Source organism: Protopterus annectens, chromosome 1.part0 (genome assembly GCF_019279795.1).
Source record: "Protopterus annectens isolate FY-2018-M chromosome 1.part0, PAN1.0, whole genome shotgun sequence".
NCBI lineage: Eukaryota > Metazoa > Chordata > Ceratodontiformes > Protopteridae > Protopterus > Protopterus annectens.
Window position 1 is genome coordinate 889731438 of NC_056725.1, and position 19021 is coordinate 889750458.

The following is a 19021-nucleotide window of genomic DNA, read 5'->3' on the forward strand; positions in this document are numbered from 1 at the left end:
TTTTAATTCTACTTAAAGGTCAAGTATTTTATTTCAAGAAAGTGGTTTTATTAGTTATGTGATTATGCTGATGAAGACCTTAGTGGCTGAAAGGACTTAATCATTAATGTTTTTTTTTAATATTTTGGTATTTTCTCCCAAGTTTTTATTTTTTCAGTTCATTGAAACATTGTTACCATTAATTTTGAGAGTCACACTCAGTTCCAGCTACATATTGATTGTGAAACCAACATCTATTGTCATTCGAGAACCTCAATCATCATACATGTTAACATCTTCTACTTTCCATATCCATGTAAAGACTATATTTAAGTTGATTAGTAGTGTTTTATGATTTTAAGGAGAATTTTATTCCATAATTCTGGAAGGAGCTGTCTAATCTACCTGCCATTTTCCTTTATAGATATTTATTTTATGTTGTATTTCCTAAATAAGTGTTAGCTTTTACAGTGATAAGTTTTCAGCTTAGACTTTTAAACAGAATCAGTTCAGACACTGACTTATATACCAGATCAAGGTCATCTCTAGGTAACCTATGAAAAACAATATTATCTCAGCTGACTTGCACTTGCTGAAGAGCTTAAAATTCAGCATTGTGTTTAGTAAAAGGCTTAATCAGTGAGGTAGATAACTGTACAGTGATCTCTCTGAAGTGACAAAGCATGCCTACAGAATATTTTTTTCTTATTTTGAGAAGTACCTCAAAGTTTAAATTGCTTACTGTTCACCCTAGATCTTTCATAGGATCACAGTAATTACAAGGTAAATAAGTTATGCCTACCCCTCCCTTAATATGTACCTCCTGTTTCTAGAAATGCAAAGCAGGTCAGGCCAGTAATGAATTTGTGGCTGTATATCTGATCTACAAGATTCATCTTTAAAGACTGTCTTAGTAATTGATGATTCTGTTGTTAGTCATATAGATTCCATACTCCCCAGACTGGGCACAGGTGTATAGTCAGCTACCTCTCAGATGCCAGGATTGCTAACATAACAAGGACCATTAAGACCCTTTGTCGTAGAAATTATGATTACAGCATGATGGTAGTCCACGTGGGAGTAAACAACCTGGTGCACAAAACTCTGAGGGACATGCTGAATAACATCAGGAACGTGCTATGCAAGTATCAGATAAGGGTAAAACTACTTTTGAGCAGAATCATCCCTTCATTAAGAATGATGCCTAATTATAAGGAGAAAATAATTTGTTTTAACAACTGGCTAAATAGCTGGTGTCATTCTAGGGAGGATGCAATATGTGTTGGCCTAGGACAAGATGATCAGCAGTCTGACTTCCTTTGCAAAGTATGGCCTGCATCTCTCATTCAAGCTTTTCTGCATACTGGTTCAGTTTTTTCTGTACCCATATTATTTTCAGCAGAGTTCTTCTAATGGTCATTCTCTGTTAACAACACATCAGATCTTGAGCTGGACAACATCAGATGGCTTTACTCAATACCAGAAGTCAAAACAACAAACTGCCTGATCTGGAGACACTTATGTATCTGGAGCATGCTCATGTCTGTGTTGTTACTGAGATGTCTTTCAAATATAAGCATTTTCTTTGAGCCCTTGTTTTGCTCCTGGCGTGCTTTTATGTCCATTGGAAACAATGGTAGAGTGTCTCTGTTGTTACTTACTGCATCTCTTCAATACCTCAAGACTCCACCAGTGAGGTATTAGAAAATCATCCTACCTTAGGCAAGATAAACTTCTAACTTATAGTTTGTTATAGAGTCTTCCCAACATTCATGACCACAGATATCCATGCACAATTACTGTCATTCCTTGATGACATCTGAATAAGGAAACTTTGTTATCCTTATCAATTTCAACTACTTCTCCATAGATTGGAGTGTCTACACTTTCAATGTTAGATATGCACAATGATTTGTGGATTGGGTAAACAAAAACTTATTGGATCAAACTGCCCTCCAATCCCCCAGGAGCAGAAACATTCTTGACCTGGTGCTCAAGAACAGAGCCTCTACCTGTTTTACTCCTCTGGTCTGCCCCTCTTTAGCGTCTTCAAACCAACAACTTGTGATCTTTACTCTCAGTACTTCCATTTTACAAGTATCCAACTCATATCTCCTCAGAGCCTTCAACAAAGTATGACAAATTCCCTAAATGTACCCATAACACCCCAACAGTTGACCCTGAATATGTATCTAGCAGCACTAAAGATCTTTACATAAATTTAGATAAATACATCAATCTAGCAGTCCCTGCTGGTACCAAGTGCATCGGAGAATTCAAAAATATACCACTCAAATGGTTTGCTGACATAAACAATCTTTATAATAAAAGGAAAGAACTCAAAACAGTTGGTAGGGCCATAACCTCCTAGTCTGAGAACAGTATAAAAACTTCACCAGTAAACTAAGTCCAGTATAAAGGCCAAAAATGCATCCCATGTACTGAGGCTAACATGTGAGACAAAGGATAACCTCAGTTCCTTCTTCACTTGCTTTAGAAAACTAAAAAAAAATAATTCACAACATTGTTCTGAAGTTTTCCAGTATGGGACATCCCACTCTAACCCAAATGAAATTGCAAAAATACTGACAAGCAAGTTTGCTGCCAACATCTTCCCTGAGACTCCCATCCCAACTCCAGTCATTTCTGTGTCACTCCAGCTCCCATCTTTACTAAGGAACATGTACTAAAGGTACTTTTAAAAGATCATAAACATTTCTTCTATGGGCGCTGATAACGTACTGGTTTGCCTAATAAATAACGTCAAACATGCATTAGCAGAACCCCTCCTTAAACATTTTAATATAAGTCTAGCTACAGGTTATGTTCCTGAATTCTGGTACCTCCCTACAAGTGTGGACCCATCACTGTCTCTGGAAAATTCAGGCCTATCAGCTTTATGAGTCTGATTTGTAAAGCTATGGAATACATCATTAAAAATCTCATTAGGCCCAACCCACAACAGTCTGACTTCATATAAGGCAGATTGTGCCTGCTAAACATTTTCAGTTTCTTTGAGAAGGTCTCTCAAGCAGTGTACAGTGCTCACACTGTCCATGTTGCTTATCTCCATCTGGCCAAGGTATTCCATGTGAGGAATTGTAAAAAAGCTATCAGCCTTACGCATTCATCCTTATGTGGAAAGATGAATAGCCAACTGGCTTAATGACAGAATCCACATTGTCCATGTAGAAGATACCTCTTCAAGCAGAGCGATGTTGACCAGTAGTGTCCCCACCTCCAACATCTGTGCATGGTCCCCTCCTGTTTGATATTTATTTCTACTGCCTCAGAACTGAAAAAAAATTATCTTTGATTGATAAAATTTGCTGACAATTGCAAACTGGGTGCAACCGTCAAATTTTCCGTTGATAGACTCACTCTTCAAAATGTGATAACACCAGTACATTCATGGTGTATAAGGAAAGAGCTGAATTTAAATGCCAACAAATGTAACATTATCCTTTTTGGGAAACAGCAAATCATTGCAGCCTACAGCACAGACATTACCCCATTATCAATCAAAACAGTGATTAGAGATCTTGTAGACTCCTGAGGGGGGATCTGTGCCTTAAGAACCACATCCTTGGGGATCCTGTTATCCTGGGCCTCCCTTTTTCTCAGAAAGTCAAAAAGTCCAGCCCACACTTACCAGAGCTTTTAACCTAAATCTTGACCTAAACAATAAAAAAATGAGGATAGTTTTGTATCCCAATGTCCTCTCTGCTATAGAATAGACTTTCTCTTCCAGTCCAGCATTGTGATTCCTTGTCTTCCTTCAGATGTAACTTGGACAACTGGATGGGTAGTGTAGTTTGTCCATTCAGGATAAAACAGATAAACATGCTTGGGTTTGGTTCAAGCAGCTTTATTATGTACAAACACATCAGGATTGAGGCAACTAACTTTAACTTAGATAAACCTATAAAGAAACTGAGCATTGCTCTCATACATGTTCACTCTCTGGCTGCACTGTCAAAATGGCACTGAAGCTAGCATGTGCTTGCTATTTATATGCATGTTCAGTCCTTGGAAATGCTTCTTAAAGGTACAGTACACATACATACATACTCTACATCCTCCCTCTTTGAGAAATAAATTACACTACATTAAAGACATTGATTGGCATGTAATAAATACAAGATAATTATATGACATGCAATTATACAGAACTAAATACATATAGACACTTAAGTCCAGGATGCTTTGTATTTCACACTAGGTCTGGAGATGCAACCAAATCATGTGACATAGAATTTAGAATCAGGGTTAGCAACTGGGACTGTCTCTGCTGAATGTTCAACCTTAGGGATATCTGGAACATCATCAGGAATGGAAATCGAATTTAAGGACATGTTCTGGAACAGAAACATTATCTGGATTGTTCTGTGATTAAAAGCCTGTATCACAGGAACAATGCTGTGATATTGGTTCTGCTACAGGAAGAAGACATCTGTGATTTCTCCTGTACTCCACACCCTCAAATTTCACAAAATAGGATCTTGGCTCAGCACATACACCTGCTACTTGATCAATCCAGTCAAAATCTTTCACCGTTTGTATACTCACTGTCTCTCCTTCTCTTAACAAAAGAAGAAATCTGCTCCTTTTATCATAACTAGACTTCTGGAAATAATGCTTTCTGAATAGTTGGGCTTTTATTCCTCTGTTGTTCTTAGCTTTAGGCTTCAACAAACTGGAAATGATAGGCAAGGTAGTTCTGGTTTGCCTAGATAGAAGTCTTTGAGCAGGTGAGCCAAGTATATCATCATGGGGTATGCTTCTGAGATTAAGTAAATTCAAAAAGACATCAGTATTGTCATGGTTTGACTTCTCTAGTAATTGCTTTGCACTTTTTACTGCCCTTTTAGCTACATCATTTGACTGTGGATACTTAGGACTACTAGTAACATGTACAAAGTCCCATTCTTTTGCAAAATTCTGAAACAATTGACTTGTAAATTGAGTACCATTGTCAGAGATAAGCTTATGAGGACTACCATGGACTGAGAAATGACATTTCAACTTAGTAATAACAGTAGCGGACATTAGGTTAGGCAACAAATTGATCTCAAACCAATTTGAATAACAGTCGACCAACACTAATTAATGCTGTTTGTTCCACTGGAATATGTCAATGGCTACTATTGACCAAGGAAGTTCAGGAACTTGATTTTGCTGAAGTGGTTCTCTTTGCAAATGTGATCTAGAACTATTGCATACTGAAAAAGAGGAAAGCACTTTGTAAATGTCTTTCACTAGAGAGGGCCAGAATATTAGTCCTCTTGCCCTTCTACTGATAGATTCAGAACCTGGGTGACTATGATGTAAAATCTGGATATATTCACATTGTAAGGAAGCAGGAACAACAACTTCAGAACCTTTGAAAATAATGTCACCTTCCATCAACATCTCATCTCTTTAAGGAAAATAAGTTTGTACTTCAGGTGGTACACTAGATTGCTTAGATGGTCATCCTACCTGGATGTAGTGGTTGAGCTTTTGCAAAACAGGATCAGTCTTTGTATGATATTGTAGCTCATCAAGTCTTATGGTTGAAAAATTATGCACTTCCATGACATCAAAGTCAAAATTCTCTGCATCAAGCTGTTGCATTGTATTTCTGGGCGATCTGGATAAGGTATCAGCCAGATAAAGAAGTTTGCCTTTTGTATAGACCCTTTTGAAGTTGTACCTTTGTAATTTCAGCATCATTCTTTGTAATATTGCTGGAGTGGAATGCATAGGCTTCTTTAAAATAATAATTAGGGGTTGATGATCAGTCTCAGTCTGAATCTCTAATCAATAAATATAATCATGTAGCAGAAAGACCAAGCATCCACCAAAGTTGATAAAACAAGAACTTTTATTACAAAGGATAAACACTTTCACACATAGTGCTTCATCAGATCCATAAAAATCAACACAAGTACATGAATTTATACAATTAAACAATAATTAATCTGGCAATCAAAAAAAACACAATAATCACTGATGTATACTTTTACATTATTGTATAATTATACATTGAGAATTCTCATGTAGTTAAAGCTTAGTTTAACATTAAGCAATTGCCAGCGTTTTAATAGAATGGGGGTATGTATTGCCATGAGTGGGCATGCTTGTGTACGGGAGTAAAAGAAAGGGTGATTTTAATAACAAGTTAGAAAATACTAAATGGATTGTTAAATTATAGGCTAATAAATTGCCAGGAATTAATGCTGCTGTACCCTTAAAACCCATTCTTAAGAAGAGAAGTATACATCAGTGATTAGTGTGTTTTTTTGATTGGCCAATTAATTATTGTTTAATTGTATAAATTCATGTAGTAGTGTTGCATTTTTATGGATCTGATGAAGCACTATATGTGAAAGCACTTATCCTTTGTAATAAAAGTTCCTGTTTTATCGGCTTTGGTAGATGTTTGGTCTTTCTGATACTTGTTTTTTATTTTTATACTGAGCGACCTTTGGCTGCTGGTTGTATTTTTCCTGCATAAATATAATCATGAAATTTTGAACATGCAAACACAATTGCCAAAAGTTCCTTCTCAATCTGAGTATATTTTATTTCAGTTTAAGGCTACTGGTCTGCCCGCTTGAAGAATAACTGCACCAAGACCAAACTTTGAGGCATCACAGGAAAGTGTAACTGGCTTATTGACATCAAAGTACCTTAGTGTAGATGGGGCGGCAATTTTATGCTTAAGATCATTGAATGCTCTCTGGTGCTGTTGTAGCCATGACCATGCAAAATTTTTGTGCATCAGCTCTCTTAAAGGTGCTGTCAATTCACTGAAATCTGGTATAAACTTGCCGACATAGTTAACTATGCCAAGAAAATGCTGTAGAGCTTGAACATTATCTGGAGCAGACATCTCAAGAATAGCTGCTTGCTTAAATGAGTCTGGTCGTAACCCAGTACTAGTAAACAAATTACCTACATATGTGACTTCTGGTAGTCTGAATTTGCACTACAGAGAATTGAGCTTTAAGTTCACTTCACATGCTCTATGTAGAATTTTCTTGAGGTTTATGTCATGCTCTACTTCACCGTTGCCTCCAACCAACAAATCATCTACTATTATGGCGCAGGGATAACCTGAAAAAAACTGTTCCATTACAAGCTGGAAGACTTCACTTGCAGAATTTATTCCAAATGGCATCCTGATAATTCTATATCTTCCAAATGGGGTACTGAATGTAGTCAGTAATGAAGATTTATGATCAAGCATTACTTGCCAAAATTAACTCTTTGCATCCAAGATGGAAAATACAGTGGCATTTGATATCAAGGCTGCGACTACCTCAACTGTTCGCATGGGATCATGAGGTATTTTCAATGTCTTATTCAAGTCTCTTAGGTCGATGCATATTCTGATCTCGTCTGAGCCTTTTTTCTGAGCTGCTACCATAGACGATTCCCATTCAGTTGGTTCTGTAACTGGACAAATCACACCTTGCTGCACCATTTTATCCAACTGAGCTTTAGCTTTGCTCTGAATAGCTATTGGAACTCTTCTTGCCGGTCTAACCACTGGACTGACCTCTGGGTCGAACTTCATGGAATACACAACAGGAAGCTTGCCTAGCTTGTCATCGAAAACATTAGCATATTATGAGAAAATAGCATCAGTGAAGCTGGAACTGGGACATATATATGATGAACTTCTTTAGTAAAGGAAAGCAAGTCCATTCTCAAACTTTCTCTGAGACCCAATAATGACTGCACAGGTCTTTGAGCTATGTAAAACAACAACTTGTAACTGTTCCATGCCAAATAACATGAAAGCACTACTGAACCTTCGGTTTGAATTTCTTCACTGCTATATGCAACAAGTCTCGCACAACTAATCACATTAAGTTGTTCACCAACTCTTACTTTAGCAAATGTTTCTGCTGACATGACATTACACTTTGAACTAGTTTCTACTTTGAGCTCGATATATTTGCCATGGATCAGGACAGTACAAAACACTTTGCCCTTTGCCAATAAATCTACCACATTAACTTTTTCACCAATTACTGATACACCATCTACACAGAAAGTAGACTGCAAGCCTACATGATCAACTTGCTTTTTTAAGTGGCCTTTCTTTACAACTGAGTGAGGTTTACTTGACTTGCAAAACTTTTTAAAATTATTCTATTTTTTACACTTGTGGCATTGCTGACCAATTGCTAAAAACTTTTCTCTTTTAGACTCATGGTTGGCACCACATTATGACAGTTAACAATAAAGCTTGACTTGGGTTTTGCCGACTCACCCTTGTGCTGTATTAAGCAACATTTTGTTCTGCACTGAGCATGCTTCTTTAACTGAACTAGTCTTAAAACTTGATGGAAAACTATGGGACCTCCCAGGAAAACCTGCAGGGCTGCAGCTGCCATGTGCTTAGGCCTGTTTCTGCTAGCCACATGTTGCATGGTGTCTACATTTGCTCTGGAGCCTGCTGAAACCATGCTCTTATCACTAGCCAGCATACTTGTGTGCCTTTCTGTAGCATCACATATGCTCAACGTTAAGTCTCTGTCATGACTCATGAAGCAAAATCTTTCTCACAGCAGCACTAATCATACTACACACAAGCCTGTCCTTGTATTAGCTTGTCTTTCAAATCACAAAACATGCAGGTTTTAGCTTTGTTTCTTAAATCAGTAATATAAGCTGCAAATGTTTCTCCTGGCCTTTGGTCTCTGGTGTAAAACAAATGCGTCTATAATTTGACATTGGTCTGGGGTTGCACATTTCTCTGAATTTATGCTTTAAATCCTCAGGATCTTCTCTTGATTCAGCCTGAACAACAATATGACAGATTTCACTGACACCCTCATACACTGCTGGGGCATACACAAACGAACACTTTCTATAAATAGCCTCTGACCCAGCTAGGTTTAGCAAAATGAATGCCCTGGTGCATGCATCTTTATCTGAATATGCTGCTTGTATGAAAATATACTCTTGTTCAAATATTCTCTAGTTCTCTGCAACATTCTGGTCAAATACAAGTGGACCTGGTTTGCGAAATGCCTCTGTCTTATTAACACAACAGTGAAGACTTTTGCAAGTATGCATGAACACACACACACACACACACACACACACACACACACACATATATATATATATATATATATATATATATATATATATATATATATATATATGGGTTCACTTCAATTCACTGAACTTTCAATTCACTGACTTTCATTTCACTGACACCATTTCACTGAAATTCATTTCACTGAAACTTCATTTCACTGAAAGTTCATTTCACTGACAAGTATTATTACAAAGTAAATGGAATATGTCCCCTTCCCCACTGTAGTGCGACCCTGGAGTTAGAATATATAGTTAGGGGTGTGGGGCAGAGCCCCCACATCGGGGTGGGCACAGCCCCCACTTACTTTTCTTTACTAAGCAATATTATATCAAAATGTAAAATATCATATGAAATGGGGGCTGCGCCCCACACCCTCGATATGGGGGCCTCTGCCCCCCACACCCCCCTAACTATATATTCTAACTCCAGGGTCGCAATACAGTGGGGAAGGGGGAATATTCCATTTTATTGCTGATAATAGTTGTCAGTGAAATGAACTTTCAGTGAAATGAAGTTTCAGTGAAATGAATTTCAGTGAAATGGTGTCAGTGAAATGAAAGTCAGTGAATTGAAAGTTCAGTGAACTGAAGTGAACCCATATATATATATATATATATATATATATATATATATATATATATATATATATATGGCATAAAATTATGCCAGCACTTGTAACTATCCTCAATAGCACAATAAACCTCTGAGTAATTGAACTCTGTGAAATACTTTGTGAACAAAGTCTCTCAGGCACTGTGACATAACTGAAATCACTGTACTGTAAAGTCATCTAGCATCATTGTAAGAAACACTTCAAATAACTGCACTGTGCAATTAAATTGGGTGGCAGAAGAAGCTCAGAGTAAAACATTTCAAAGTAACTGCACTTTGTGAATAAACAGTACACAGCACACTGAAATACTTCCGAAATGGCTGTACTTTGCTAAGTAACTCTTTACAGTGCAAGAAACACTCAGCAATTGCGGCCCTGAATGAGTGGACACAACCAGCACAACAAACTTTTCAAAATGGGTGTATTTTGACTGCATTTGACAAAATAGTTGCACTTTGCACACAATAAACTCTTCAGAATAAATGCACAGTAATAAAGACACACTGTAAGCAATTTTACACACTTTGCGATGCTTTGAATAGCCCTAGTTATGTCTGAATTGCTTCAATCAATGCAAAATAACTGTGCCAAAACACTGTATTTTGCCAAAAAACATGCAGTTGCCTTGCTTTATTTATGCCTAATATGCCCTGTCTGCCCTTTATTATATTCTTTTTGCCCATTTAATTGCTTTTCTTGTGCTGCTTTTACTCCTAACATGCTCATTTTGCAATTCCGAGGTAACTCTGAAACTTCTAAGTACTTTTCTGACTATTGTTTTATTTAATATCTTAATTTCAAGCATTTTGTTTGATTAGAAAACTTTTTATGCTTTTTGTTTGCTTAATAAACATTCTGTGCTACTCGTTTGCATAGTAATGCATTTTTGCCCTTGTAATGCTCCATTTTATCTTTTTTAATAAAATAATCATTTGTGCAAGTTCTCATTACCTCTAGCTTGTTTCTGGACCTTTTCTGCTTTTGTTTCTCTTATTCTGCCTTCAATGCTGATTCTGCCCTTCATATCTCTGGAAAGCAGTCTTTGGAATCCAGGTTCTAACACCATGTCGTTCGTCCGGTCAGGATAAAAGAGACGAACATGCATGGGTTTGGTTAAAGCAGCTTTATTATATACAAACACATCAAGATTGAGGCAAATAACTTTAACTCAGATAAACTTATAAACAGACTGAGCATTTCTCTCATACAGGTTCACTCTCTGGCTGTACTGTAAAAATGGCACTGAAGCTAGCATGTGCTTGCTACGTATATGCATGTTCAGTCCTTGGGAAATGCTTCTTAAAGGTACAACATAGATACATACATACTGTTCAGATAGCATTAAATTTACAATGGAACTTACAAGCCTTGCCCTCATTGAAAAAAGTGTTAAAGCTTGTATACAGTTATTTGGCAAGGTGCACATGGCCACTGGACTGAATACTTTCTATATCTTATGATCCTATGAATGTCTGTTTACATTTAAGAGCAATTTGTTCCAGAGATAAGGTAGACATTGGATAATATATCTTTCCCTGATTATGTTTTATTTACAAGCTGCTATAGATTTACATCCATATTTAGTGTTTATAGAGCTGTTGGTCTTGTGGATGTGAAAGAGATTAAGGAGGGTTGGGTACTTAATGGCACAGAATGCAAGACATAGATCTCCATGTAGGCATCTGTAAGAGATGGAGTATAGGGACAGGGCATCAAACTTATCTTTTTAGCCAAAGGTATTTTGACCAGTCATCTCTTTTAATTAAGAACTTCTGGGATCTTTCTTTCTGTTTGATGTGTATAGATAGGTACATGTTGAAGGGGGTAGTGCACAATGTAATTGGTATCATCAGAGCTGAATACAGTGGTATGATAACTTTAGACATGGATAAGATGCCATTAGATATCAGTTGTGTTAGACAGATCCAGGGATTCAATAAACTCCATGCAGGAATAGTGCTATTCCTGCATGGAGTGAACCGTGTCTGTTTCGCCTTAGCTTTAACAGCAGCACACTTTGCATATTCATGAAGGCACTCTACTGCTAAGGCTAAATAGACATGAAGACTATTGGGTGCAGGGGGGCATGTTTAAGTAGTGCATGCACATCTAACACACCTCCTGCACTCAGAAAGTGCCGTGTGGCACTTTGTAATAACATTTCAGTGTCTGCGAACACTGAAATCAAAGAAAATAGTAAAACGGTGTCAAGGGACACTGAAATAGATAGGGGATCAAGAAATCAATGCAGGAGGTGTGTGACAGGTTCTGTCACACACCCCCTGCATTGTCAAAGTGCCATATGACACTTTACAAGTGATTTCAGTGTCTGCGGACACTGAAAGCAGGAAGTCTGGATAGGAAGCAATGCAGGGGGTGTGTGACAGGTACGTCACCCCCTGCATTGTCAAAGTGCTGTACAGCACAGCCATCCCAACAGGAAGCAATGCAGGGGGTGTGTGACAGGTACTGTCACACACCCCCTGCATTGTCAAAGTGCTGTACGGCACTTTGCAAGTGCTTTCACTGTCCATGGACACTGAAAGCAGCCATCTCAACAGGAAGCAATGCAGCGGGTGTGTGGCAGGTACTGTCACACACCTCCTGCATTGTGAAAGAGCCATACGGCCATACCTCTCAACTGTACAGGTTTCCACAGAATGCCCAGATGCCTGGCTCACACACCTCTCAACCTGTTAGAGAAAGAAATCTGTACAAAGCCATAAATAATGGGAGGACAAAGGCCAAAAAATAGGGACACATTTTAAATATTGATCTTACAAACATGGAAAGTTGATAGATTAACAGGTTTTGCATTGGCATATATTTCCTGAAGGGTATGAAGTCTGAAAGCCAAATGCCTGTCAGTATGTTCTGACTTTAATCCATGAGTGATTTGCCAATGATTTGCTAGAAAACCACAGTCACACTTTCTAAGTTTCTAAGAGCAATATTTAAAATCTGTCCCTATATGCCGCCTTACAATTTCCCTTGCTGTGGCTGACAAGGAGTACAGATACATGTAAATAAAGTGGGTTTATTATTTTTTTAACCATTCTAAGGTATGTTTAAGCATAGTTGAGCAGTTGTGCACATTATGGCTCTCTGCTCAGTGTTGCTTAAATATCCCATAGAAGATAAATAAAAATATACAACTAAAAAGACAGTGTAGTGGTTAGGGTCCTGGCTTTATATGTAGGTGTTCATAGTTAGAGTACCAAGACAGATACTTTATTTTTACATGGGGAAGCAGTGTTAAAATTATTATTTTTATTTTAAATTATGTAGTAATTGATATCTGTCAGCCAGGGTAGTGTAGCTGGTCTAAAATGTAAGTGTGAGTGCATATAGCATGTGAAATCCCCCATGTATACACAAGTGTCCCATACAGTATAGTCACACCCCATGGTAATGTAATAAAAGCACATAGAGGGACGTCATGTAAAGTAAATCATATACACTTACTAATATGTCAGTAATGATTAAGTCATTATTTTGATATTTCCTGAAAATGAAAAATGAGCAATGGTTAGCTGTGCTCAGCTATGCCTAGCTGGTTAAGCATTGCTTAGATGTAAATGCTAAGCAGCAGTTAGTTCAGCTAAGTGGATTTGCACACTGTTAAGCAGTACTCAGCAATTACCCCTTTAAGCACTGCTCAAATAGGCTTAGCAGGTTTGAGCACTGCTTAGCTGAGCTCAGCATTTTCAAAATGGTCCAATGATGGCAAAGGGTAGGAATATAGCCTTATTTAAATGGTGCAGGTGGGAATATAGCTAGAATCTGTTGTAGCTTGCTCTGAGTAGGAACTATGTCAGACATTGGTGAGGGCTCTCACTTTTGGGCACAGCACTGGGGCATTTTGGAGTCCAGAGTCATGGCTGGGCTCCTTGTAGCAAGCCATGATGGCAGACTGCTGCAGGGCCAGTGCCAGGGATCACAGTATAAAATGGAGGCTTGGAACCATCTGGCACATGATCTCACCAGTGCCACTGGCATCCACTGAACTGGTGAGTAGATACAGCATCACTATGCTGACCTAAAGTGGAGGAAGGGGGTGCTATTGGCCCAATGGATCCAAGACACATGAGATGACCATGCTCCAGCAGTTTGTAAGTATCCCAGATATAGCTGTACCAAATTCTAGCCTGAGTATGTGATAGACAGGTATGCATAATGTTTGTTTTCTCCCCCTACAGCTGCAGCAAAGAGGGCTAGTAATACTGAGGCCCATGCAAACAGACTGACAAGGCTATGCCAACAGGCTGGTGAGTACAGATCTACCTTGCAATATATAGTGAAATAAATAAGAAAGAGTAAATTGTTTACTGTTTCTGTGTCTAACAATTAAAGAAAAGTTTGCCAGACTAATAGTCATATACAGCATATGCAGTTGTAGAGCACTGTGTCATATAAGTACAATAAAAACCTAAACCACCAACTGTTGTGTTTATTTTTGGTATAATATTGTAAAAATAGAATGTGTACAGGTTCTGCACAGGAGATATGGCTTTGACAGCATGAATTAATAGAGGTCATTCTGAGAATCAGCTAGTATGCAAAACAGTAGATTGGGGAGCTGAAAATCAAGATATACATGAAATATGTCATATGTTTTGCACTAAGATCCAAACTCTGAATACTAATGTCAAAAGTATTATAGTGTGTCCCCTGATGCAGTGCCTTGTGTTAACCTTTGCTTTCCAGATCGTATAATTTTAGAGGATTACTACACAGTACACTATCTGTCATGCATGGATCTCAGGATTACAAGGTCAGACTGTCTAACCCACTGAGTATTAGGCAGAAAACAGTCAAGCAGGCAACAGCAGTACCCCAGTCGCTCAGTGTTATGAGAAAAAAGCCTTGTAGTTCATTTTAGCACACCCAGACACAGTTCGAATCCAGGGAGTGGTACTGAGATATGTGCATATATACACTCAAGAAATCTTCAATATTTGTAGAAACAGTCAGATAGTGGTAACAGATATTTTCTACACAGGTCTTACAGGTAATGAAATGTTTGTAGTAGCTGTTTGAAGGGTATAACAATACACCATGTACAACTGTCCCACTGTCCAATCCCATGCCTGCAAATGACAGCAGGATAGGTACATACACCATGCCCTCTTCCCAATACACGTATCTCAAGTGTCACACTGTCACAGCTAGTGGTCATTGCTGCCAATCACTTTGGACAAAGATAGGAATTCAGGTGAGCTATGCTAGTAGCTGACTCACACACCATCATTGCAGGGTACCCCTTCCTTGTCAAGTATGTAACCCTGACATGTACAAGCCCCCTCCAGTAAAGTAGCCACAGTTCACCCAGTCTGCCCCATAGCATTACAGGTTAACAGTCTAACAGGTATGTATGTGCCACAGAAGCTATGAGCCATAGGTAGATGTAAAGTGAGGGCAGACCAGTAGAGTATTGAGCAGTACTGTTGTGCAAAATGGAAGCCGATACAGTTGTTAATGGACTTTTTTCTCTCCCCCCACCCATCATCTACATCAGTAATTATTATTCATATACTACAGGTATTTTCTTCTCAAAACCTATTGTTGGGATATGTGTTCTATCATTGTTCATCTATTTCATTGGTTGCATATTAACATACCTTGTTCAAATACCATTATTGGTGGCCTGTTGCCATCAATGTAACCTGCATGCTGTTAAAATGCTTACTGTTGTTCCACATATGCATGTGTTCTATTTGCTATGCAACTGTTTCATATTTGTTGGTTTGGGTTAATGGAAACACCCATGCATGCTGTTATAACTAAATTTGAAATGTGTTGCTCATGACTAACCAATATATCTCTGGGAAAACCACAACACCATAGCACATTTGGGAAGGCAGATCCTGGCAGATCTGCCTGTCCCACCACATCTGGTCATGGCACTGAGCCCCAGCATGTCTGGGACCCAGCCCAGAACATCATCCTCCACTGGTCCTGCACCACCTTTGTGTGGAACCGCCTCAGGGATGGGGCCTGTTCCCCTGGGTGTGGGTGTAGTGAGGAGCCCATCACCTGCAGAATGTTTGAGGTATGGTGCGCAGTGTCATCCACTCCAAGTTGGGTGGGCAGCTGTGCCAGATAGAGGGCCACCTGGTGCACCTCAAGGGGCAAGCTGCCTCTCTTCTCCACCCCCCAGCACAGCTACCTTCGGGGCCGTGAAGGTGCAGTCCTGACAGCCCATGGGTGAGGACTTCAGTCCCACTGAATCCATTTGGGGGCTCATGGGCCTCTGATTCCCAACCACCCTCCCTGTCCAAGGTGTTTACCTCTCATGTGTCATATGCTGCCCCTTTTTGCTGTCTTGTGCATCTTGTCTGTCTGCAAATGCTACCTATCCTACCCAACCTACCTCCCCAAACATACCTACAGCCCTTCCCCAACATCCCACTCTCACCTAAAAAAAGGGCATTTGTCTCACAAAACTAACCATTGCCCCATACATAGCTCTACATTTTGCTCATATCTAAATTGAAATTAATCAGTCTACCCACAAATTGTTCTACCAATGTCTCCCTGTGGGGTGTGAGGCTGTAAATTCCCAATTCTACACATTGTTCACAGCTGTTGCTGCAGATGAAATGTAGAGGTATGGTCCTAATGTTTTACCTGCTGCTTGCCTCCGTTTCACCACTTTCCTAGCACCCTTTTTTCTTTTTTTTTCCAGCACTATCAGGTTTCACCTCATATCATGCGTTCCGGCCCCAAAATCCGGACAACACCAAGAAAGGATGGGGGGGGTGTCCATATTCATAAAGGACACCCACACCTCAAGGTTGGTGGCAATGCACGATGCATCGGAGACCATCCAGGTGCAATTAACCATAGGCAAGACTGCTCTGCAATTTGTAGCATGTTACAGGCCACCCTCTCAAACTCAGGAACCTCACATGGCCTTCCTGAAAACATTGAGGATAAATGTATCTCCAAACACCATCATACTAGGTGACTTCAACTACCCCAATATAGACTGGGAACACTACTCAAGCCCAAACACTCTAGCCCAAAGGTTCCTGGAGTTCATAAACTCAAATGCCATGGAACAACTAGTCACCATCCCCACAAGAGGAGAAAACATATTTGATCTCATCATCACGAACATGGGATCACAATGTTCAACACCGGAAGTATACCCCTCACTGGTGAGATCAGATCATAAACTAATCTCGCTGGAGGTCCTCATCCCACCCTCACCTGAAATAAAAAAGACCACAGTGAAAAACTTCTCAAAAGCCGACTTCACACTTCTAAAAACTAGTGTGGTCTCCTTTAAGGCCCCTGAGCCAGTGGTAAACATTACTCAAACCGCTGAATCACTTACAAATGCCTTCTACCAGCACCTACAGGACTGCATGGATCAGGAAATCCCAAACAAAACTAAGACTCTTTGTACCAAAGGCAAGCATCCAGTCTGGTGGACCCCAGCCATAAACAAGCTCTACAACAAAAGGAGGAATCTACTACAAGATAGAGCAAAATCCTTGAAAGGTAAGACACCTTTGATCATTATAAGTAAAAAACTAAGAGCTCTCATAAAATCATCCAAGGCAAATTTTGAGAGAAAAATCACCAAGGACTCAAAAGACAATCATAAGGCCTTCTTTAGCTATGTTAGAAACCTAGGAGGAAGCTCCCAGATATGCTCAGAATTAGTTCAAAATGATGTGAAGATTACTGAACCAACACACATTGCCAACATACTGGCTGACAGGTTCAGTGCAAACTTCTCCCCCCCAAAAGGAGAGATATCTATACCAGAGGATTGTAGCCCCCCAAACATCTCCAACGCCCAGGTGAGACCTGCTCTCTCCCAAGGCAAAAAACACAGCATCCATGGGACCGGATGGTGTCCCCGGCTGTGTGCTCCACGAACTCAATGAGGAATTAAACCCGCAGTTAGGACAGCTGTTTAATCTTAGCCTCACCTCTGGATACGTACCCAAGGAGTGGCGCATGGCGACTGTGGTCCCACTTCACAAGGGCGGTGCCTCCACCGACCCTGGAAATTACCATCCCATTAGCTTGACAAGCCTTATCTGCAAAGCCATGGAGAGGATCATAATGGAACTCATAAATAAAGACATAGGGAACTTGCAGACTTTGGATCCAACCCAGTTTGGCTTTGTCAAAGACAGATCATGCCTTTTAAACTTGGTTGACTTTTTCGAGACAGTCACCAAGGCCATTGATGAGGGAAAGGCAGTCCATACAGCCTACCTCGACCTGGCAAAGGCCTTCGACACAATACCCCACTCAGGTATCATCGAAAAACTCATCAGCTTGAATGTAAACCCATACATCACAAGATGGGTTGCAAACTGGCTAAGTGACAGAACCCACAGGATCAGAGTTGCTGAAGCCATGTCAGACTCAAAGCCTGTCACAAGTGATGTCCCACAGGGCTCAGTCCTGGGTCCACTCTTGTTCGGCATCTACTTTTCTGAAGTACAAGCAAACACAGGAGAGTTATGGCTGACAAAGTTTGCAGATGACTGCAAACTGGGCGCCATAGTCGAAAACACATCTGACACAGATATCCTTCAGAAGGGCCTCACAGAAATGGATAACTGGTGCCAGAGCCATGGCCTAAAGTTAAACGCCAAGAAATGCATAGTCATACCCTTCGGGAAAAACAAGGTTACCCCTAGCTACCATATAGGTGGCAATCCACTGAGCACAGAAGAAGTCATCAGGGATCTGGGGACCCAGGTTGACAGTAGCCTTTCGTTTGACACTCATGTTGCTAAAGTAGTTAGGAAAACCTTCTACATTGCCCACCTGATCATGAAGGGATTCACATCTAGATCAAGGGAGGTCATCGTCCCCCTGTGCTCATAACTCATTAGACCTATGATTGAGTACAATGCCCCATTCAGAATGTATCTGACATGACACCTGCAGCAGCTGGAAAGGCCCCAAAAGTTCCTCACCAAAAGGATAAAGGGTCTCAAAAATATGTCCTATGCTTCCCGACTGAAAGAACTCCAGCTCTATTCAGTCTCATACCGCTTGCTCAGAGGTGACCTGTGCCTGACATATAAGGCCATGTCAAACCCAGATTTGATGAATATGCTTCACCTCAAAAAATCTAGATCCCTCAGAACTACAAGGGCGGGAGACTTAAACCTTGACACGGTTATTAATAGAACGTGCTGGAGGGACAGATTCATCACCCAGAGACTCCCTATGCTGTGGAACAAAATCCCGGTACATGTGAGGCAGAGCACCTCGCTGGCCTTGTTCAAGAGGAATCTTGACCAATGGATGGGAGATCGCAGATATACCCCAGGGATTACTTCAGTGTC